The sequence below is a fragment of the Phocoena phocoena genome, chromosome 11, assembly GCF_963924675.1.
Source record: "Phocoena phocoena chromosome 11, mPhoPho1.1, whole genome shotgun sequence".
Classification (NCBI taxonomy): Eukaryota; Metazoa; Chordata; class Mammalia; order Artiodactyla; family Phocoenidae; genus Phocoena; species Phocoena phocoena.
Genome location: NC_089229.1, coordinates 22,983,230 through 23,008,412, shown reverse-complemented (window position 1 = coordinate 23,008,412; position 25,183 = coordinate 22,983,230). Strand labels below are relative to the sequence as shown.

The 25,183-nt window shown below is 41.8% G+C and overlaps 1 pseudogene; it reads left to right on the top strand.

Moving 5' to 3' along the window:
• LOC136131337 (ribitol-5-phosphate xylosyltransferase 1-like) overlaps positions 1 to 24,557 on the top strand; it is a 53,761-nt pseudogene extending 29,204 nt beyond the window's left edge.
• The last annotated feature ends 626 nt before the right edge of the window (positions 24,558 to 25,183 follow it).

Genomic DNA, 25,183 nt, shown 5'->3' with positions numbered 1-25,183 from the left:
CGCCCGTGAGCCATGGCCGCTGAGCCTGCGCGTCCGGAGCCTGTCCTCCGCAACGGGAGAGGCCACAACAGTGAGAGGCCCACGTACCGCAAAAAAAAAAAAAAAAAAAAATTTAAATAGGTTTTAGGGCTTCCCTGGTGGCGCAGTGGTTGAGAGCCCGCCTGCCGATGCAGGGGACGTGGGTTCGTGCCCCGGTCCGGGAAGATCCCACATGCCGTGGACTGGCTGGGCCCGTGAGCCATGGCCGCTGAGCCTGCGCGTCCGGAGCCTGTGCTCCACAACGGGAGAGGCCACAACAGTGAAAGGCCCGCGTACCGCAAAAAAAAAAAAAAAAAATTTAAATAGGTTTTAGATGACGTGGCTCTGCTGAGTTGTTCTGAGGGGTCTGTTGCAGCCTCTCTACAGAAGCGGGAGGGACCCCCACTCAAAATTTAGTTTGGATGTCAAGACGGAGAATGTCACACATATACCAAAAGTCTATGAAAAGGCTATGATGTATATAATTGAGGCTTTTCTGGGGAGATCAGGGCAGACCTCCCAGTCAGGCCCAAAATGGCTTGGGAACACAAAGAAAGGAAGCTGGGTAGGGTTATAGGGTATAGACAGAGTGTAGGGTCAGAGTGAGGGTACCCACATGCTGGCAGGGGCTAGCATCCTTTAAATCTCCCACCAAGACCAAAGGAGAGACCACCATGGCTTTCTTATCAGCTTGCTCAGATGTGGGGCAGAGAGGGAGAAGAAGGGGTGAGGCTTAAGAGCTGTCAAAAGTGGAGCATCAAATATGGAGTTAGACTCCTTGCGAGATCTCTGACCCATGATAACTTAAAGCAAGTTGACAGTCCCAGACCTAAACCACAACTGGGGAAGCCCAGGGAGAGAGATAGAGAGAGTTCTACAGAGAATCTCTGGGGCTTGGAAAAGAGAAGCATCACCCAGGCATGGTGAGCTCATTCATGCAATCTCTTTGGCCAAAGGACCCACAGGAACCTAAAGTCTTAGCCAAGTTAAAAAGCAAAGAAGAAGAGCTCACCCTGCATCTAGATGCAGACATGGCCACCCACAAAATGTGATATAAACTTCACAAAAAGTGTTCCCTGGCCCAAAAAGTCTTTTGTCTCAGGGACGCCCTAGAGTCAGACACACTCCTTCAGCCCTCCTTTAAACTCGGGGGTCAAAGACTCCCATAATGTTTAGAATAGCATGGAAGAAAGAGCATATTTTGTGGACCTAGATTCAAGTCCCTTTCTTGCTACTTTTATGATCTTGAGAAATATACTCATTTCCGAGCCCCAGGTTCTGCATCTAAACAATGGGGATAAAAATACCTACTCCATTTCATCAATTCTAAAATGTCTTTTTCCTTGCATTTTAGCATCTCCAAAAACTGGGTACATTCGAGGACATCTTACAAATTTTAACTGGCAGCTTTTTTTTCTCCGTGGCACATAAAATAATGGTGCATCTTATGATAACTAGCATCTTAGATTAATGAAATTCAGTACTTCACAGGGCTTAGAAAATGCAAATGTGAAAAGATCTTGTTCACTTTAAACTCTATATAAATGTATTGTATACCTTAGAGCCTCTTCCTTAACTGTAAAATGGAGGTGCCAACTATGGCGTTGTTGTTAGGGTCAAGTAAGTTAACACATGGAAAGTGTTCAAAACAGTGTATGGCTCAGAGCAGGAAACCTTCGTATTATTATGATGCCAAGACCTCTGACTGAAGAGAAGTTGGTTATTGATCTATTCCCCAAACACTGAATGTTCCGTGCGTGCCAGCAGGGCTCTAGAATCAAACTCAATGGTTCTGAATCTTGGCTCTGCCACTTACTAACTCCGGGCAATGGACATAGTTTCATTCAGCCTCCTCTTCGGCATCTGTGAAATGAAAATTGTGGCCCCTGCTTCAGAAAGTGTGGGTGAGCCTTAAATGGGTCAGTCCTTGGAGAGAGCCTAGCATGGTGCCTGGCAAGTGGAAGTCCTCCATACATGCTAGTTACCATCTTTAGTAAGTGATTCTGCTTTGAAAAACATCTGATCTAGCTGTAGAGATGGCCCAGAGAGAGAGAATTACAATACCACAAGTGAAAGGTGGCCCCCCCTTAATACACTGACCTTGTATAAGTCCTGTCAATGTCCCCTAGTCAAAGACCATCCAGGAACACACCTGACGTCAAATAGAGTTGGTGCTGCACCCTGCTATGAGGCCACCTGACATCATGAGGAAACATGAAGCATCTCAGAAAAAGGATATCAGGGGGACTTCCCTGGTGGCGCAATGGTTAAGAATCCGCCTGCCAACGCAGGGGACACGGGTTCGAGCCCTGGTCCAGGAATATCCCACATGCCACACAGCAACTAAGCCCGTGCGCCAGAACTACTGAGGCTGCGCCCTAGAGCCCACGAGCCACAACTACTGAGCCTGTGTGCTGCAACTACTCAAGCCCGCGCACCTAGAGCCCGTGCTCCACAAGAGAAGCCACCGCAATGAGAAGCCCGTGCACTGCAACGAAGAGTAGCCCCTGCTCTCTGCGGCTAGAGAAAGCCCACGCGCAGCAACGAAGACCCAATGCAGACAAAAAAAGAAAAAAAAAGAAGGAAAAAAAAAGAGAAAGAAAGAGTGTTCAGGAAGGGCTTGCTCTAGGAGTCGGGCCTGTGTTAGCTGATTTGCAGGAGGACTCAATGAAGTGAATTGGGAGCTGTGAGAAAGTAGGTAAATTTAGTGATTATCTTAATTTTTCTTTAATAGGCAGGAAGAAAGAAGCAGGGCTAGAGTTGTCACTGAAGAAGAAACAGTAGTCCCTCTTGTTAGCCAGGAGAGGGGGGTATTTGGTCATTTTTGCAGTTGCAAGGTGTCTGTTTTTATTCCTGCTCAGACATAATTTCAGAGTAGTCTCGTTTTTGTCTTGTTCCATCACATCCATGAAAGTCCCATCTGATGCTGATATCCCGAGAAATTGCTTATGTTCACCAAGGGCACATCCCCTAACTGTCAGCTATAGGGTGACCAACCATCCCAGTTTGCGTGGGACTGAGGAGGCCCCAGGGTGAGGGGCTGGGACACAGGATTTTCAGTGCTAAGATGGAGACAGTCACGGGCAAATCGGGATGCACTGGTCACCCTAGCTCTCAGGGCTGCTTTCGCGTTTCTCGGGCCTCACCCCTTTTGAGAGCATGTCTTGTGAATTACCTAGTTTACACCCTATTGACTGGTTCATTTGTCTGCACGTGAGGATGTGCTTGGGAGGCAAAGTCCCAGCTCTTTCATTCACTGGCCACGGGGCCTTGAGCAAAGTGCTCAAGGCCTCTGAGTCTCCCTTTCGTCCTCTCTAAAATGAGGTTGGTACATACTTCGTAAGAAGGCTTAAGGAGATAATGGCATCTTCAAAAATGCCTCACACATCAAAGGTGCTGCATTGATGTTACACCTCATTCCTCCCCTAACTTCCACCTCTACCCCATCAGCTCTGAGCCATTTCATGCAATGGCCTCGGATTACCAATTACATCTCGGGAAGCTTATTTTTATAGCTCTTACTATGGTTCCAGATGCCTGTAAACACTTAAAAATTGATTTTAATTATATTACCGCTGTTCCTTTTCTTCTCTTCAAAACTCCATTTATTTCTTATGCATCTCTATTCCCTTCCCCCACAAGTAATGACCTGTAAGTAATGACAAGAATAATAACAAGCCCTGCATTTCTAGAACACTTTACAGATTATAAAATGCCTTTCACCAGAAAATAAAAACAAAAAACCTGATAGGCCAGTATTATTACTTTCCTGTTTACAGATTAACAAACCAAGGCTTGGAGAAGCTGTGTGCCTGATTCGAGATCGCATGCCTAGTAAAGAAACAGAACCAACCTTCTGAGTCTCCACTCTACTCTAAAACAACTTTCCCCAGGGGCTCAAAACTGGATTCCAATGCATCCCCATTCCTCGAATAACAGCGGCCCTGGATAGGGCCTCTTGACAAGATGTGGCTATTGAGACAAGCAGCTCTCATTTGTAATTTCCTGTGTTATCCCCCAGAGTCCACAGCTTAATTTCACTTAAAATCCAGTGTGGCTCTTGCCAGACCCATGAGAAAATCCTATTCGAGATGGAACCACTGAAATCTGATTCAGAGCTCTGCTGGATTTTCTTCCATCAGTTCGGCTTAGGCCCTGGCAGCTGGGCTCAGCTGGGACTGGATAATTCTAACTTCCTTTGTCTTGCCATCCCCTTCTCCACTACCCCAAGAAGGGATGCCAAATGGACTCACAACTGTTGCCCTTTGGAATCCTTTAAGTGCTTAGGCCTAAGCAGAAATTACAAATAGGGTCTGGTATTTAACTCAGACTGATTCCAAAATATTTCCCCGTCTGGAGCTCTTCCCTGGAAACCATTTGCCGTATGCAGATGCAGGGTGTGGGGCTGCAGGAGACCCAGGAATGCACGATCTACTAGCAGAATGTGTATGAACACAGACTACCCTTTCCAGGGTAACCAAAGCCAGTGGAATTTGTGATGAGGCAGAAAGAGGCTAAGTTTGGAGACAGCAGATCCAGGTTCAAATACCGGTTCCCAGGATCACAAGGTGAGCAGCCCCATGCTATGCACTCGGTCTCTTCAAGTATGTGCTTTCCTTTGTAACAAGAAAACAATAATGCCTGTACTGCCCTTCTAGTTAGGGTAGTCCTGAGCTAATGGACATAAAAGTACTTTAGAAACTGGAAATCACTGGACAAGCATAGGCTGTTAATATCACAGGGAAGCTTTCCAAAGTTTGCAGTATATTCTTCAGAAAGAGATTCACTGGGCATTCCAATTCTCTTTGGTCTTTGTTTTTTTCTTCTGGTTCCTTTGATCTCCCTGCACAAGCTCAAAGTAGCCAGAGAACAGATCTGCATTCGTTTCATAATTCACACAGTTTATTCAAGGCAGTATCTGGTATTCCAACTCACAAAGATAGCCCAAAAGAGCTTAAGTGATTCAAAGGAGGGGAAAACACTTTTCCCTCAAAATTTGCTTTGTGTTTTTTGTTTCTCTAATCTATAAAGAAATTTTACATTCTGTTTCAGAGGGAAAAAAAGAAACAGGAAAATAAAAGTACTTGAGAATTGGAAAGGGAAATTACATCTCTCATACTTAAGGATGATTGAAAAGGGATTACATTTATAAATAACAAAGAGTTATTCGTAATGTAGAGTCAAGGAGGAGTTGTGAATTCACAACACAGAGAGAGAAAATCATCAAAGTGATTGTTCCAAGTATTTGCAAATCTTTGCTAAGCAAAGATGAATCTGCTTCTTACAACTCAAGTCAGAATTCTAGTAGGCCTTTGTCCAGGGAAAGAGACATTTTTAGAAAACATGACCCACCTGTCCTTTACATCGTAATAATATTTCTTTCACCCACACAGGGGTTAATATGTTTTCTGAGAACTGGCAATATCGTTTACAAATAATTCACAAAGGACTGGGACTAGGGAAGTCCGGAAATGTGTTTCTCTGTGCTGTCCTTCCAACCTGGCCCTGCTTCTGTTTACGGTACCCCGTTGTTATATGTTTCCAGAAGAACTTTATTGTTTTAGGAACTTTCCATTTCAACAGGATGATTGACAGATGAATCTAGCTGTAAACAGGTGACAGGACATGTGCATACATATTAACCACATAGCATGAAATCCTACAACACGCACCAGCCCACAAACAATGGAATTTAAATTTGACAGTTGAATCTTGGACTCATTCCAGGAGATGTCGTTAAGGAGATACCAAGAGTCCTCACCACTGTGCAGCAGCCTGAGTTTCAAGGTCCCGCCTCAGCATGAGGGGGTGCAAGTGCAGGAACGCAAACAGCACTGGGTGTCGGAAAGCGGAAACTTCTCTAAGTGGCCACAAGATGGCCTCACTGTTCGTCTGAATGTTAAATGTCAAATTTAACACTAAATGTGCATGCTAAATGTTCCAGTTGCAGCTTTAGCCCTCAAAGCAGGGTGGCGGGCACAGAGATGTATTTTTTAAATTGCCATTGACAAATGTGACGAATCTTAAAAGTTGATTTCCCCACTCCCACCTCCCTTTTTGGTCTCCGGTGTAGCTGTCTTCTCTTTCCATTTGTCTGGTACATCAGAAAGCCTAGTTGCAAAGTTTGTTTGTCATCGTTAGATGACAGAGGCCTCATGCTCACTACTGCGCCTTGAACTTGGGAGGCACTCCGTAAATAAGACTTCGTTATAAGATCAAGGAAAAGAAGTTGGTTAGTAGAAGTCTGGTGAGTCGTTTTGTTTCAGATGAAGTTGTTACTCATTGTTTCACATAGGGAAGTAGCATTCTGCACAGTGTCCTTGTTTACAGTGTCAGTTTAACATTACTCTCAAGCTCCCCACCCCCTACCCCAGGCTTTGTCACCTGAGCACTGGTGAGTGCCATGGGGGGTTTAGTTGGCTCTTGGGTATTCAGTGGGTTTTTGTTTGTTCAGTTTGGGTTTTATTTTTTTACAAATACCACCACTGAGGGAAGGGCCAGGAAGGGAAATTCCGTGATCTTTTAGTGTTTCTAATTAGTGAAGGAGGGATTAGACTAAACAAATATTACAGGTTTGTGACACTGATCCCCCAGTGGTAAGCAATAATTGTGGAGATTGGATTTCAAAAGCTCTGACAATTTACTTTCAGTTTATCTATTATAATACTTAATATCCAGTGATGCAGGTGGGTAAGGATTAAGTGGAATTAATGGTAGAAACAATTCTTTCTTATGGTAGTTTTCTATGCCTTCCCATTATAAATGAAAAGAATTGATCATCTTTTAATGTATGTTCCTCAGAATGTACTCGGTAACAAAGAACCACGGCAGAAATCCCAGATTTCATTTTAAGGAATCCTTTGCAACTGATGTACAGAGCACTGTCAAGAAATGAGTACCAAAACACATGGTCTGTCTGGCTACCTGATACCTGGGCTACTCGCCTAAGAACGTAGAAGGCTACACTACCTTTAATATAATTCTTTTTAAGAGAGAGTAAAACAAAATTGATGGTTAAATAAAAACTTGAATTTAATGCCACAGAAAATAAAACAACATCAAATTAGTGAACCCGGAAGAATGGTTAGTGAAGAAGGTTCTAGTGGGGTCTGTCTCTGCCTGTGTGATTTTTCTTTTTTTTAATATTTTTATTTGTTTATTTTTTAAAAAAAAAAAAGATTGCCATTGAAATTGTGATCAGGAAGTGGCAGCTTTTCTGTTGTTCTCTAGAAACTTATCTGGAAAATTATCAATAACAACATAGGTATAAAGTCTCTGGTGGAAGAAAATAGAGTTTTATGCATTTTTCACTCTAATGCTACAGCTAAAATACTTTCTGTTCAACACTATATACTTTTGTTAAATTTCCCTGGTATCTTGATACATAGCGATGAATTCACTACTTAATAAGTATATTCCCATAATTTTTAAAAATTGATATACTGAGGACTCTTTAAACACATCATAAATTGGTTCTGCAAAGGGTTGTAAAATAGTCTTAGGCTAACAGACAAGATGAGAATGTCCATTACCTGTACCTCATTACCACTGAGTATATCATTTCTTAAATCTCTCTTTTGTGTCATATGTTCTCTTCTGGGTCTCCCCATGTAATGCACTAGGGTTTGGGTGAAATTTCACAACATCCCATGACATGGGCTAAGGAATAAGCTTAATTGGATAAAGAAGCTTTCGAGGCCAGGGTCAGCATGACAAGGACCCACGGTCACTCCATCAGCCCATGAAGAGGCATGCCAGGGTCTGCTGGACCCATGCCCTATTCTTTCTTATATGACAAGCATGACAGGGCAGCCTTACCAGCATGCCAAGCAATCTGGTTTGGGGGTGCCAGCTATTTACAGGAATTGTCTTGGAACGCCAGCTACCCAGCACCTGGAGGCTCTGGAGCCCCAAGAATGTTTCAGTTCAGTCCCTCCCTTGGTAGGGGGTGGAAGCCTAAGTTCCTCAAGAATGTGACCTTGGAGATTGCCCCTCCAACTGGGGGAAGAGCAAGGCCCTGAGCCCTGTTAGCCTCTGGCCCAGGCAACTTAATAGTCCACTAGGGCTGCCACAGTCTTGAGTGGTTTAAACAACAGAAAAGTATTTCTCACAATTCTGCAGGCTGGAAGTCCAAGATCAAGGTGTTGGCAGATTTCATTTCTCCTGAGGCCTCTCTCCTCGGCTTCCTTCTCATCACTGTGTCCTTGCGTGGGCTTTCTTTGTGTACATGCGCTCCTGGTATCTCCTCCTCTTCCTATAAGGACCAATCTTATTGTTAGGGCCTCTCACTTATGACCTCATTTAATCTTAATTATCTCCTTAAAGGGCTTATCTCCAAATCAGTCACATGGAGGGCTAGAGCTTCAACCTGTGAATCTTGTTGCGAGTGCAATTCTGTCTACAACACCAGGTAAGCACACAGGGTTATTTGGGACAGCCCTGCTCCTTGCATAATACTTAGTCAACTGATTAAGCAAAAAGTGGTATGACATCATAGCTTTTATTTTCATTTCTTTGATTACTACTGAAATTACGTGCCTTCCACATACTTATTGGCCAGTTCTGTTTATGAACTTTGCCCATTTTTCTTTGGGGATATTACTGTTTTACTCTTTAATCTGCCAAATATTTTTATAGAGAATGTCTTTTACTCCATTACAATTACCATGGTTTTTTTTTAATTGACTATTGTTGATGACATAATTTGCATTAATATAAAAGACATTTGTGGGCTTTCCTGGTGGCGCAGTGGTTGAGAGTCCGCCTGCCGATGCAGGGGACGCAGGTTCGTGCCCCGGTCTGGGAAGATCCCACATGCCGCGGAGCGGCTGGGCCCGTGAGCCATAGCCGCTGAGCCTGCGCGTCCGGAGCCTGTGCTCCGCAACAGGAGTGGCCACAACAGTGAGAGGCCCACGTAGCACAAAAAAAAAAAAAAAAAAAAAAGATATTTGTTGATTATCTCCCCAGTCAGTATCCACACTCACCCGCTTCCCGGTAGCCTCCTAATGCTTGTCAGGGGATACAAGTGGGTCCAGAAATGCTGGCTCCACCCCCAATCCCAGCTGTGGTATAGACCTTGACCAAGTCAATCAGCATAAGCCATGCCCTACGATTGGTCCAGGGTGGGCATGTGACCCAAATCGGTCTAATAAGGTGCTTTAAATACTGACACAAAGACACTCCTATTCCTAAACAAGAACAATGAAGCACATAACCTCAGGAGCTACTGTCAACCATCTTGGGGAATCCATTTAGGATAAAGCTCACAGCAAAGACAGCAGAGAGGAAAGCAATTTTTCCCAAATTTTACACTTGTCTCATCCTTTTTTAGTGCCTCACTTGCGTCGAGTTCTCCCAATAGATTCAATTTAGCTTTCACAGGAACAATTCTTTTTTCCACAGTCACATTTCATCAGTGTACACAAATGCTTAATTAGATTGCATAAATACCGAAACAAATAAAACTGACATAAACTGGTTTGGAAACATGTTATTATCTGAACAAAACTGCAAGAACACACCAGAGCAAACTGATCTTGAGCGTTCGTCCTTCCGTGGTCATCAGTCAGTATGTTTTACAGAGGAAATGATGAACTTTTCTTAATCTGATGAATTGCTTAAGTGGAGATTGATCAGCTGAATGCAACTGAGTTTAATTTCTTTGTCATTTCATTTAGAAATTTCCCATAAATACTTGCACATAAAACTGCTCTAGTTTGATATTTTTGTTGTTCATTTATCAGGTCCTAGTGGTAAGGTTACGCTAACTTTATAGAATGAATTTGATGGTATCATTTATTTCGACATAATTTACGGAGCATAAGAATTTGGTGTTTCTTGAAGAAATGCACTAATAACATTAACAGATCTCAGAATCTCTTTTGGAGGTAATTCTTTTATAAGTTCTTCCAGGGTTGCTTTTCTTTCAGATTTTCTACTTCTTGAGTCAGTTTTAGTAATGTGTTTTCTCAGAAAACCATCTACTTCATTAGGAAGATTTCTAAATGTATTACCATAGAGTCAAACATGACATTCTCTTTTAAATTTTTCAACTTTTAACTGCAGAAATTTTTATGCACACATAAAATGAGAGAGAATATGTAATGGATCTCCACATATACACTACCCAGCTTAAAAGTAATCAGCATTTTTGCCAATATTCTTTCATTTATTCCTCAATCACCTTTTATAAGTGGAGCCCTATATTTTTTTCAGCTTTACTGAGGCATAATTAACAAATAAAAATGTAAGATATCTAAAGTATATATAATGATAATTTGATAGGCGTACACATTGTGAAAGGATTCCCCCAATCTTGTTAATTAACACACCCATCTTATCACATATTTATCTTTTTTTCTTGGTGAGAACATTTAAGATCTAAAATCTTAGCAAATTTCAATAACACGATACAGTATTAACAACCATAGCCACCGTGTTATACATTAGATCCTCAGACCTTACTCATCTCATAGCCAAGAAGCACTGTAAATTTTGTTGGTTTTGTTTTTCCATACGCGGGCCGCTCACTGTTGTGGCCTCTCCCGTTGCGGAGCACAGGCTCCGGACGCACAGGCTCAGCAGTCATGGTTCACGTAAGCCCAGCCCCTCCGCGGCATGTGGGATCTTCCCGGACCGGGGCACGAACCCGTGTCCCCGGCATCGGCAGGCGGACTCCCAACCACTGCGCCACCAGGGAAGCCCGAAGCACTGTATTTTTTTTTTTTTTTTTTTTTTTTTTTACGGTACGTGGGCCTCTCACTGCTGTGGCCTCTCCTGTTGCAGAGCACAGGCTCCGGACGCGCAGGCTCAGCGGCCATGGCTCACGGGCCCAGCTGCTCCGCGGCATGTGGGATCTTCCCGGACCGGGGCACGAACCTGTGTCCCCTGCATCGGCAGGCGGACTCTCAACCACTGCGCCACCAGGGAAGCCCCCGAAGCACTGTATTTTAAAACAAGTCCCAGCCTTCCTATTGTTCCATTCGTATAAACTTCAGTAATTCTTCTTACAGAAGAGAACTTTTTAATATAAAAGTTTAACCACTTCTATGCCTATAATTTTATCTTATTTCTCTTTAAAAATTTTTTTTCTCTTTCCTTCTCTATTTTCCCAAGGTTTTCTTGACAAAGATACTGGTTTTTCAGTGAATTGGCTCTTAAATTAATGTATTAATTCTACAGTTTTTCTGTTTTCTAAGTCAGAGATTTCTGTTAATAGTTTACTTAATATTTCATTCCTACCACTGCTTTCCTTAAGTTGGTTCAGTTTGTTTTTCTTAGGTTGAATGCTTGCTTGTTGAATAATGAACTCCCTTAAGAGTATCAATTTGCTGAACACAATTTTGGCCTCATTCCTTATGATGTTCTCATTTCCCATATTTTCTAAATCGTCTATAGTTGTAGTTTTTAATCTCTACTTTAAAGTATGAAATATTTAAATTGCTTCTTCTTTTTTCCCATTTCTAAATGAATGTGTGTTTGTTTACAATGTCTATTAATTTTATAGCATTTATTACCTTTCACTCACCTCCATTATTATATCACATATTATAATAACACTATATTTTAGGAAAATTATTGTTTTTAAATTATATATATTCACTTTAAAGAATGTTAACACATTCTGTTTTGTGTCTACAATTAGTCAATTAATTAGACTTTATTTGGTAAATTTTGGCACTCTCCACCAACTCTTTAAAACTAAAATACTGCAATACTTTAATACTATTACTTTCACTTTGATATATGTCTTGGTCATCTAGACCACATCTTTAAGAAACTTCTTGCCAAGATGACATTGTAAGTATATACCGTGAGGTCCTCTCTTCTGCTCCTTTATTGATAGATAAAATACAAAAGAGAACTTCCCTGGTGGTCCAGTGACTAAGACTTCACACTCCCAATGCAAGGGGCCCAGGTTCGATCCCTGGTCGGGGAACTAGATCCCACGTCGCGACTAAGACCCAGTGCAGCCAAATAAATAAATAAATTTTTTTTTAATAAATAAAATACAGAAGAAAATAAAAGTCACAGCCATGTTAACTAGACATTGTGGTGGTCATTTTGCAACATACACAAATATCAAATCATTATGTTGAACACCTGAAACTAATACAGTTGACCCTTGAACATGGATTTGAACTACATGGGTCCACCTGTACACAGATTTTTTCTCAATAGTAAATGCTACAGTACTATACCGTCCACAGTTGGTTGAACCTGCCAATGCTGAACCGTGGATACAGGAAACTGAGGATGTAGAGGAATCACAGATACCGAGGGCCAATGGTAAGTTATACACAGATTTTTAGAGTTTTAACTGTGCAGAGTGTCAGCGCCCCTAACCCCTGAGTTGTTCAAGGGTCAACTGTATAATGTTGTGTGTCAATTATACCTCAATTTTTATTTTTTTTTAACTTTAAATTTTACATTTGTTTAAAAAACAAAATGAACAAATGCCCAGAACTGGAACAGAAATACAAAGCATTAGATGTAGCAGTGAAAGCTACAGGCCTCCTGGGCTCCAGGTCAAGAAGCAATCTGAGGTGGCCAGAAACTCAGCTTCTGTGGGGTTAACAGGTCAGGTTGATACTGATAATATTAATAACTAGCACAACACAGGCACCAAACAGTGAGCATGGATGCGGCAACCACTAGAATAAACTCTGGATGGAAACAAACATTTGGGCCCGCCCAGAGCATACAGGCTGACTATCGCCCCCAGCGACAGGAATAGGAATACCCCTTGGGAGGCCAGGCTCCTGGCCTGAGACCAGGGCCTGTAGTGAGGCTCCCCAACTCAAGAAAGGAAACTGAAAGCAGCGGCTGCTTGCGACCTTGACCACGGCATCTGTGATGCTGCAAGCTTAGGAGGGCACACTTCAGCCTTTCCACCTGGCTGCCAGCCAAGCTGTCTATGGGCTCAGTGACTGTATCTGTGACATCCCCAAGGTCATTGTGGGGCAGGAGCACCAAGCAGCCAATATAAGACCTGGGGACCCCACGGACCAGGTGGAGACAAACCTCAAAACCACAAGAGTCGGGGTGCAGGGGATCAGAGAGAGAAAATAGGCAGAGAGAATAATAAAGATATAAAATCTTCCTTTCAAGAAGGGCCTGCAAACCAAAATCCAAAACACAGGAAGAAAAGTAATGTTAAGAAAGAACACCAACTCTGTTACAATCAATGGATGAAATCACTATTAAAAGAAAATTAAAATGACACACTTTAAATTTTTTTTAATAAATGTATTTTAGTATCCTCAAGAAAAATAATTTTTTTAATTTTTAAGTAGCCAGGAAAAAAAAAAGAACAAGAAATTATGAAACTAAAAGAGGCAGAAGCAAAACAGGAGAAGGTTGATATGGAAAAGAAAACATCAGCGAATAACTTTTTCAAGAGAGCTCTATGCATGGTATGTTTCATGAGCCCTTACACATCTGTCATTCTGCTATGTTTACACCTGAAAAACAACTTGGCTGAGTATAAAATTCTCAAGCTATACCTTCTATCCCCCAAATGTATAGTCATCATTCCATTTCCTTCTGCCATTTATCTTTGCAGGAAAGAAGGCTAAGGCTAATCTGTATATTTTTCTTTAATAGATTTACAAGGGGGCAAGGGAGGCTGTCTGGATGCATCTGAGGTTCTTTCATCTTTGCAGTTCAAAGAATTTGTACCAGTGTGTCTAAGTATGGTTTTCTTTTCATTCATTTTGCTGGTACAGATTGAGTCCTTTTTATTTACTAAATTGCCAGGAAAATGGAAAAAAAGGACTCTAGACCTGTGTTGTCCAATACAGGAGCCACAGACAGCTGAGTGCTTGAAATGTGGCTAGTCTCAGGTAAGATACGCATCAGTAGGAAAAAAGTGATATCTTGACTACATGTGGAAATTATACTATTTTTTGATATATTGGGTTAAACAAAATATATTATTAAAATTAATGTCACCTATTTCTTTGGACTGCAACTGCAGCTACTAGAGAAGTTTAAACGATGTACGTGTGTTCTTACATTTCTATAGGATAGTGCTGTTCTAGACTGACCTTCCGCGAGTGACTCCCAGATGCACGTCTGAGAACTGGGCTACCAGTACAGCCGCTGCTCCGACCCCCATAGGGCAGTGTAGAGTCAGGAGGCTCCTGCCAAGACAAGAGCTGTTGCCACACCGGCTGGTTCCAAAACTCTGCCGCCTCTGCCCCCACCAGGAAGCTGACCGCCGAATTGGAAAGCTGCCTCCAGAGTTGCCTCTGCCATAATCAGCACCAGCAAACTGGATGCCTCTGACCTCCCTACCTGCTTCTCTCTCACATGACTCACTTCTAAATCCAGGCTCACTTGAGTGCGTCATCTTGGAAGAACCTAAATCATATTCGAAACTGCACGCAACTGTGGGAAGAGTGGGACTTGGCTCTGCATACTACCAGAGGGTTGGAATGCGTTTTGAGCAAGCAAGTCTGCAGTAACTAGCACTGCTTCCATTAAAAGCGCTCTTGTTTCTTCGTTATGAACACAAATCCTTCTTGGATTGAATCACTGTAGGTCTACTATGTGCTTTCCCATTATCCTTCTCTTCAGTCTAGGAAAACCTCTCAAGTTTCCTCTCAATGTTACCATTTCCATTTTCTCCAGTATTAGTTTGGCTCCTTAATACTTCCAATTAGGATTTTAATTTTCCTAATAAATATTAGTTTCCTCAGAATTCTACGATAAACAGTACAAAACTGGAAGTTATAGAAATGTATAGCTAGGGGCCCCAACCAAGTCTAGGGATGCTGTTCTTTTTTCTTTATTCAACAGTAGTTTTTTCCCTAGACCCCATGTCTTGTTTCATTTTATTGTTTGCTTATCTTTGAAAGAAAAGAGATTAACACTTAATTGGTATTTGCCAAGTATGTATCATCCCATTCTCTGTCCTTCGCCCTCAAACCAAAGGCCAATCAGTTTTGCATTGAACAAGTTGGATTTATTACCAGTTGTAGTAAGACAGAATTATGACATGGGGAACCACAGGGCAATTCAGTACGAGGATGTAGAAAGAACTTATTTTTGGATTTGGGCTTTGATTGGGTGATGTGGCGAATTAGGCAGTGTCAGAAAGCCAGGACAATTTTATCACTGGGTATCTTAGTAAGTCTGATTTATAGGGAGGGCAGAATGGAGCAAGGTGGAAGGTATAATTGACAAGGAAACAGCCATTACTCATTTTAGCTGGCAGAGGCTTCTTGGTATTTTGTGACTTGGACAATGTTCATGTGTTGTCTGTGTTCAGACATAGTTACCAAGTGCTCTTTGTTTTGGCTTTGAAGCATCCTGGTCATGGAGTGGCCCTGTCTGATGCTGATGTCCTGTGAAACTACTCATGTCCAACAAGAGCACATCAAAACTTAACTGAGCGCAGGCCAGCTTATAATGACACCAAGGGCTAGTTCCTGAATGTCAGGGACGGCTTTTCTCCTTCGCATCACTTAGGTGCTAGTATAACTCCACTCTGAAATCCGCTTCTGGAGAGAAAGCTGTTGACAGTTCCTTGGCCCAATTCCCAGGATCAAGCAGAAATTCATCTAGTGTTACTGCATCTCCACTGTTGGTTCTCTCACTCTCTGAACAGATGCAAAGTGTCCTAGCTTTAACTCGTACTAGGGCTCATCTCCAAGATGAAATGCACCAACCCCAATCCCTTCGTGCTTTCCTGCCATTCATCTCTGGAAATTACAGACTATGAGAGTATGAGGAAAGAGAGATACCCATGGGAACTGTGAGGAGAGGAATACTCCAGGCCTCTCCTCCAGCAATACCCACACTGTACAGGTAAGGTCAAAACATACCCTGCATTTTGAACCAGGGTACGGGCAGTAGAAGACTGAAAAATAGTCCTTTGAGAATTTTTTTTAATTTTTTTTTTTTTTTACTGAAGTGTAGTTGATGTACAATATTATATGATTACAGGTGTATGGTATAGTGATTCACAATTTTTAAGGTTATATTCCATTTATAATTGTTATAAAATACTGGCTATATTCCCCATGTTATACAATATATCCTTGTAGCTTATTTTATACATAATAGTTTGTACCTCTTATTATTTTTAAACAAAAATACTTCCTCTATTTCCGGCCACATTGCATTTCTCAGTCCATTTCCACTGGCTGTTCAGTAAATGAAAGTTCTCCCAGATTCTGCCAATACATTAGAAGTTTATTCTAGTTTTTGAAAATGTATTGCCTTTTCTTTTTTTGGAGAAGATATACCAGGAACTTGTAGCCAGGCACCATGATTTTCAATTGGAAACTTGTCAATCCAAATTTGTATTGAAAACATTCTTACCTTGTCCAGCTTTCCATGCCCAAAGATATCTCTGAGAAAGATACCAAACTTGTCTTAGCAACTCACACAGGAGTCTGGATCACCCACTGAAGTTCACTAAAAATGGCTATTTAATTAGCATGTCTAACTACTGCCTGCTTATCTTTATAAAAACGAACCAAATGTTAATGTAATCTTGGCCTGCTGAGATAGGACACAGAATGTGGAGAATGATACGTGACTTTTCTCTGTTCAGGCACCACACAGACAAATAGAGAGACCCACATCTACACCTGTATATACAACTGGAGCTTGTTTGGGATACAGTGATCCATGTGTGAGATGACTTAAAACCATGTCATATGAGTAACAGTTAATGGAACTGAAGATGGCCAGCCTAAAGAAGAGAGGATTTGGTGGCAGGAATGGGGGATCGGGCTTCAGGGCAAGTAGAAATATAATGGTCTTCAAATATTTGAAGGCCATCAGATAGTAGGATTGTTTTAAAGGCAAGGACCAGTTAAGGACCAGAATCAATAAGTGGAAGCTTTAAGAAAGAGAATCACAGTTATGAACTTCCTTATAGAGCTGGGGCCCATTAAAACAGACTGTCACTAGAGGTGTCTTCTTACCAAAAAAACTGATTAGCAGGGATTTTTATAGAGGGGATTCAAGAATCTACTGGGTGATTCATCTAGGGGACCTTTAATAACTTTTCCAATCTTAAAATTTAATGATACAAAGAAAGACTAAGGAGGAGACTGTGGATAGTAAATGTAACGTGGGATCGCAATTTGGATTCTGGACAGAAAAAGAACATTCATGGGGAACCTGGCAAACTCAGATAATATCTATAGATTAGTTAATAGTATTGTATCAATGTTAATTTCCTGGTTTTGATCATTACACTATGGTTATATCAATATAAGATGTTGACATTAGCAGAAGCTGAGGAATGAGTATTTGGGAACTCTGTACTATTTTTGCGACTTTCCTGTCGTTATATCATCATTTCAAAATAAAAACTTTTAAAATATTAAACAGAAATATTAAAAACTTCAGAAAAACAAAGAGTCCATAATACCAAGGTTCCAGAGAAGAGTCTGTTACCTATCTATCCCTCAGGCCCGGCCTTCCTGTAATTTTCCTAAAATTACTGTTTACTTAATCAGTTTACCAGACAGGCTAAAGTTGGTGGTGTACACCAGATAATAGTTTTATTTTTCTCTAATCACTCCTTCCCAACATGTTCTGTCAAATCATCCTTCCCCACCTCTGGGCAATATCTCAGGTCTACCCGAGATTTTTAAACTTACTTCCAAGAATTAAAACTCATTAGCGAATTCCCTGGCAGTCCAGTGGTGAGGACTCTGTACTTCCACTGCTTGGCTGGGGTTTGATCCCTGGTCTGGGAACTAAGATCCCGCATGCCGCTTTTCACAGACCAAAAAAAAAAAAAAAAAAAAAAAACTCATTAAAAAGTCCTGTTTAAAACTTCAATCACATACTCAAATCAGAGTCCCCCATCACCATACCCCAGCTCCACCCCAACCTAAGGCATAGTGACTACAGCCTACAGCACGGAAAGGAAGTACTGTCTATCCTTCCTCCATCTCCTTCACTGTCCTCCCCACCCCCCCACTGCTGCTTCCAGCTTCTCCAGGGTCAAAGCATGGGGCAGGGGGATTAGAGGAAAAGGAACAAGTGTTTCTTTCATGGCTGGTACTGTTACAACACAGCAGACCCTGGTCTTGAGATAGGAGCCCATTTGCTGGCTCTCTCCAGTGGGGTCATTTGTGGGGCTTTCAAAGGCTCACTGTGCAGACTAGCCCGCTGAAAAGCCCCCTCCAAAGCAAATGCACTCTCCCACTTCTCCCAGAAGTTTCTTGCAAACTGCTCAGCTCCTACTCAGAAATATATCATAGAGCAGCTTATTGCTGGGGTCCCTTCACCCCACCAGCAATGCTCCTGGTTCAAGGCCAGCTATCTTCCACTGTAACTCCTGGAAGACGCGTGTCCTCACCCCTAGAAATTCTGGTAGCGCAGACATGCTCACTCTTGCCCTCTTCACTCATTTAGGGATCACTGTTTGTTCTGACCAGCCTCCCACATTCCAGACTCATCAGGCAGGAAGCAAGCACCAGGTCCCACTCATTCATATCCCTAAATTCCGAAGACACACATCCATTTCTCCATGAATTCTCCACCCTGCTCTATTTCAATCCCAGGGTACCACTGGAGCCCCCAATTCTCTCAAGGGTCACCTCATAAGAAGAGAAAGGGAAATGCCACAGTACCGTCCACTACCCCAGAGAGTCTTTAATCAAACCCTTTCTCCTGCATGAGTTGGAAGTATGTGATGGAAGGTCGATACCAGTTTTGCTGTCTTTTCACAATTTCTGCATGCATATGGCAGCGCTAGTACACCATTCAGAAATCTAGGGATAATAATCACTTTTTGTTCTCAGCACTGGGGCTTCAGATGAAATATCAAGACACCATGAAAAATTCCATTTGATATCCTGTTACACTTAAAACACACCATGACGCCTTCCATATAAACCCTCAGCCCTCAGCAGGGCTATCTGCAGACTACACAATGAGAAACAGAGAAGCTGTAACTGTTGGCACAGTGCTGCATCTGGGCTGCTCAGATAAGACTTTTGGAAAGATTCAAACCACAGCCTTTTGCAATAGTTACCCAATCACTTCTGGCCCACCGTCATGCTGAATTCATTCCAGAAAACTGAACCTTCCTTAAGAGGCTATCAGAAAACTAAAGTAGAAAGGGTTGTAACTGATATGTAGAAATATCCTTTGGGGGACTGAAAATATAGGAGAAGAAAAGACTCAATTAGGACAAAATAGCTTTATACAGTTAAAGGCCATTCTGCAAAGAAGAGAATTAATAAATCATTCTGAATCGTCCCAAGGAAGATGTTATAGAAGCCACAGAGAAGCCAGTTTGGGGCCCAATAATATTTGTTCATTCACTCATTCATTCACTGACTTCCTGCTTTGCTCCAGGATCTGAGTTGGGGCTGGTGTTGCCATGGTAATAAGATTTGGTCCTTGCCTTCAAGCTCAAAGAAAATCTCCATAATGGAATAAACACGGGAAGTAGTATGATGCCCCCTGGATCCCATACTTGTATATCCTGGATGACAGTGAGGAGAGATGATTCAAAATTCAGGAGTGGGAGGAAAGAAGCAATGAAAGAGCTGATCTTTAGAGCCCCTCCAACCCACCTAAACCTGAAGTTCTACCTCCACCTAAATCTGAAGTTCTACCTATGCTCTGGAAGGCGTCGACATAAGGCATGATGTCCTGCTGGCAATTTGCATAAAATACAATGAGAAAGTGAAGGAACTGACTTGGTTGCAGAAATTAATTTCAGACCAGAAAAAGGAGCAAAAATATACAGAGCCCAACATGAGGGATGTGTTCATCAAAATGCAGAGGACACTCAGTAACAGGATTTCCATCAAGGAGTCCTAGTCCAGCAGAGGAATTCAGGTAGCTAGTGAGTAACGGAAATGCTTAGAAATGGTCTATATGTGCTTGTACTGAAACACAGAACAAGGGACAAAGATTTACAAAACTTGTCCAACAATATTAAATGGGACATTTTCTGCCTCTACACTGTGACTGAGGGAGTGAGGGTGCTTAAATAATGTGCTGGACACACCAAGACATCCACCACTAGCTTATATACAAGAAAGAGTGCCAACAAGATTGCTAGTCCCATGGTGTAGAAAATTACACCACTGCCCTCCCAAACCGCGTAGGAGGAGCTTCCAGAAAAGCAACAGTTTGTCATGTGAGGTAACATATTCACAGGTTCCAGGGCTTAAGGCAGGCACGTCTGTGGGGGGCATTTTTCTGCCTATCACTAGAGGGTTTGATCTGTGTTTCCTGGGATTTGGGGAACACAGAGACTGGTGCCTGATTCTCACCTAGTAAAGTCCAAAGGGGAGAGGCTGGCTGGAGCTATCTATGATGGAGAGCAAAGAGAGAACACTGTACTTCTAGGATTTAGAGAGGCAACATGCCAGGTAACCTGTGGGCTAAATAGATGTTGCAGAGGAGAGCCAGGCTAGAGCCTCCTTAAAAGCACCCCATCTAAGAACACTGCCCACCAGGGTCCAGACTGCTTCAGCAAAAAGGTTACACAGTGTGAACTGCTGGAGTAGGGTTGAGGGCATGACACAAGAGGGCAGCAAGAGACTACCTCTCCCACATCAGGAAATGTTTCAACCTCAGAGGTCTCCAACAGGGTGTCCCCAAATAACCAACAAAAGCACCCTATTTGATAAATGGTCAGTATTTGGATGTCGACTATGCAGAGGGTTTTTGCAGACTAACACCAACCAGGTTTATTTTTTTAAAAAAGTTCCTCAACTTCTAGCCCCTCCTTGCTACCTAACCCTGGAGCATCTAGCAAGTAGATGCAAGAGGTAGAAAGCGGAAGAAAGAAAAGGCAGACATTGCCTCCCCCACTTCCCACTTCAAGACTCTGGGAGGACATGGAAGGAGAATCTTTTAATAGACATGCGATTGAAGTCTTGATTGGGCTAGAATTTTTAATAACTGAAACTGCTCTAATCCCCCACATCCAGAAAAACAAAAACCTGAGCCACCATCCAGGAGCTTGGAATGGAGTTTATATCAAGGTTTTATTTGAAGGCAGTGGTGAGAAAGAATAAAGTTGTTTCCTCCTGGCAGAGCACCCAAAGCCAGTACATCCAATATACTGATCACACTTGGGGGTTGGGGCCTATCTAGGATCCTTTAAGAATCTGAATACTGCCCAACAGATGTGCACTTGCTCAACAAAAAACTGTAGACACATAAAAGAGAACCACCAATCCATCTCAGAGAGGCTAGAGCAGTCTTTGATGGATGAGATTCTGCCCAGAGACTTACCTATGCAATGGCACCTAAACTTCCCTGGGAGGGTAAGCTCTATGCTGTGCTTTGTTTTGTTTAATGTCAGATTTGATTTAGGGCTTGACAAGTGAGTCTAGTTTTAAGCGAGGAAAGGAGGGAAAGCATTCCAGGAGGAAATCATTACACAAAGAAAGTGCTATAGACTGAATGTTTGTGTTCCCCCAAAATTCGTATGTTGAAACCTAATCCCCAATATGACGGTATCTGGAGGTGAGGCCTTTGGGAGGTGATTAGGCCATGAGGGTGGAGCCCTCAAGAACGGGATTAGTGCCCTTATAAAGTGACCCCAAAGAGCCCCCTTTCCCTTCCACCATGTGAGGACATCTATGAATCAGGAAGCAGGCTCTCCCCAGACACCAAATCTGCCTTGATCTTGGACTTCCCAGCCTCCAGAACTGTGAGAAATAAATTTCCGTTGTCAATAAGCCACCCAGTCTATCGTATTCTGTTCTAGCAGCCGGAACAGATTGACAGAAGGAAAGCAATGGGATAACAGGTGGGAATGAACAGGGCAACTGCAAGGAAAAGAGACCAGAGGTACTTGACTAGAGCAAAAGATGAGTGTCCAGGAAGCAGGAAAAGGAAAGTTACCTAAGTAGGGCAGAGTCTTTAAAGATGGCAAAAGAAGTTTGGGTTTGTTGCAATGTATAAAAAAGAAACACTAGGGCTTCTGAGACTGAGAATTGGCACATAAAAGTGTTATGTTCTGTTCTGTTAATGAAAATAAGCAAAATGGGTTAGAAGAGAGGAGTGGGGGTGAGAACAGCTCAGGATCTGCTGCCGAATTCCTATGGTGACTCTGCTTTTTGAATGGAAGTTGGGACCTGTGATGGGACAAGTAGGATGCACCTTAGATCAACAAAAAAGAATATCTGAATTAAGGACATCTCAGAAAATCTTTGGTTATTGTAAGTACAGTCATGTAGCAATGAGGAGGTGTGATTTCTTAACCCCTCCTTCTTTGTTATAACATGTTGCAAGATGAGGTCTCCCCAATCCTTCTGAAACTGGCCACTTTGCGGACACGCAGGAAGTTATTTAGCAACAGTTGCACCATTGTGAGATTTCATTCCTTTCCAAAGCTATGCATTAGTTAGACTTCTATTTACAACCATTCATCTCAAGCAACCAAAATAAAACAAAATTATTCTGAATGTGAATAAACTAGGTGGCTACCTCCATGAAGCTAAATTTCTCAGAAAGTGCCACGCTCCCTTCTTCATTCTTATTGCACAGTTGGGTGTCGTGGGTACCAGCCATGCCAACAGTATTAATACTTCTCAGGAAGGACAGTATAATTCCTCTCTGGGAAAACGTTTCTCACACACACACACTCCACTTAACAATATAACTATTAGATAACTAATAAGTACCTACTGTATAGCACAGGGAACTCTACTCAATTCTCTGTAGTGACCTATGTGGGAAAAAAATCTAAAAAAGTGGATGTAATGGCAGACTCCGGGAGGGTTCCCACAAAGGAGTACTTCCCAGAACTTCTGCTGCCAGTGTCCTTGTCCCCGCGGTGAGCCACAGCCACCCCCCACCTCTGCAGGAGACCCTCCAACATTAGCAGTCCTGTTGAAGTCCTTCAATCAAATCCCGCTAGCCTTCAAAGTCTGATTCTCCGGTTATTCCTCCTCCCGTTGCCAGACCCCCAGGTTGGGAAGCCTGATGTGGGGCTCAGAACCTTTACTCCAATAACTGCTGGACCATAGAGGATGAGAATATGGAGCAGACTTGGACCCAAGCCATAGACTAAAACCAAGCCCAGCCAATCCCAGCTTCAATCAGCTGAACCCCAGATGAAAACTGAAGGAAGGTTCAATCACAAATAGTTAAATAAAGGCAAATCCAAATAACCTGCACTTCTTGGCCCTGAAGATAATGGCCAGCATCAAAGCCACAGGAAGGGCACTGAGGTGATAATGATGATGAGATGAGCACTGGCACGTGCACATGGCAAGGTGTTCGCAAACACCTAAGAACATCGTAAGATGCTCTTAAAACACAGAGCATCTTTTCCAGTCTTCTTTACCTATGTGCAAGTTCAGTGATAAGGAATGTGCCCTCTACTTATTAGTCATCACTGAATGGTTCTGGATGAGAAGGAAATAATTGGGCAACTTCTGGAAAAAACAATCTACTTTGAGAAGTGAAGAATGGAATCCTTGGGAAGAAGATGAAAAAAATGAGCAAAAACACAGACTTCAGATATTAAATAAGTCCACAAAAGAGAAAAAAGACTTCCATGTACAAATCTGGGGCAAAGCTGCCATTGGTTTGTATTTGGGAGCATATTTTTGAAGGTTTACTTGAGCCCACTGATGTGAATGCACAGCGGAGAGAAGGAAATTTAGTTGTTGGAAGAACACATTACAGCTTCATTACTGGTCCAGCTGTGGTCCCCGGGTACTTCTCTGTTGATGAGAATAATGTGGTACTCGTTCTAAATGGAAGAGAAAAAGCAAAGGTCTTTTTTGCCACCCAGTGGTTACTTTATGCACAAAATTTAGTGCAAACTCAAAAACTCCAGCATCTTGCTGTTGTTTTGGTTGCAAATGAACATTGTAATAATGAATGGATAAACCAATTTCTCAAAAGAAATGGAGGCTCTGTGGAACTACTTTTCATAATATATGACAGCCCCTGGATTAATAACATGGATGTTATTCAATGGCCTTTAGGAGTAGCAACATACAGGAATTTTCCTGTGGTGGAGGCAAATTGGTCAATGCTGCATATGAAAGGCCATACTTGTGTAATATTGTAGGAACCATTTATGAAAATTCATCCAGACAAGCGCTAATGAATTTTGAAACAAGATGGGAATGATAAGCTTTGTTGGGTTTCAGCAACAGAACAGTGGCAGCCTCAAGAAACAAATGAAAGCCTTAAGAATTATCAAGATGCTCTGCTTCAGAGTGATCTCACATTGTGCCCAGCAGGAGTAAACAGAGAGTGTTACAGAATATACGAGGCTTGCTCCTATGGCTCCGTTCCCATGGTAGAAGACGTAATGACAGCTGGCAGCTGTGGAAATTCATCTGTTTACCATAATGCTCCTCTGCAGTTACTCAAGTCCATGAATGCTCCCTTTATCTTTATTAAGAACTGGAAGGAACTTCCTATTTTAGAAAAAGAGAAAACTATAATTTTACAAGAAAAGATTCAAAGAAGAAAAAGGTTACTTCACTGGTTATCAATATTTCAAAGCAGAGCTAAAAATGAGATTTATTAATATTGTGGAAAGTTCACTTCTAAAGAATAATAAAGGTTAACTGTAATTCAAAAATTAATTAAAAATTTTAAAAGTGGATATGTTTATGTATAACTGATTCACCTTGCTGTACAGCAGAAACTAACACAATGTTGTAAATCAACTATACTTCAATAAAAATTAAAAAAAAAACAAGTATTGTATAACCTTAGCTCTCTCTGTCTTGATTTCCTTATTCAACTCCCACTACCATTAAGTTCCCCTCCATGCACTACAGCCACATGAGGTTGACATTAAGTTTGACATAATTTTCTAAGTTTTGAAGCAGTAGAAGAAACTACAAATGACAGAACCAATCATTTTATCATTAAAAATTCAAAATTTATGCTAAAAATTTTTTTTTAATGGAAAGAAATACAAAGGACAAAATAATATTTATAGTAATTAAATAAGCAAAGGGTTAATACCTACGTTAAAATGCACTTGTGAAAATTTCATAAGAACTCTACTAAGGCTCCCTGGACACAAATGAATATATGGCATAATCAAAGAGTTTGCATCCAAAAATAGAAATTATAATTAGTAGACACAACATGGGGAAATGTTCAATCCACCTAATAATCAAAGAAAAAATCATTGAAATAACAACAAGGCACCACTTTATACCAATGTGATTTCAAATTAGAA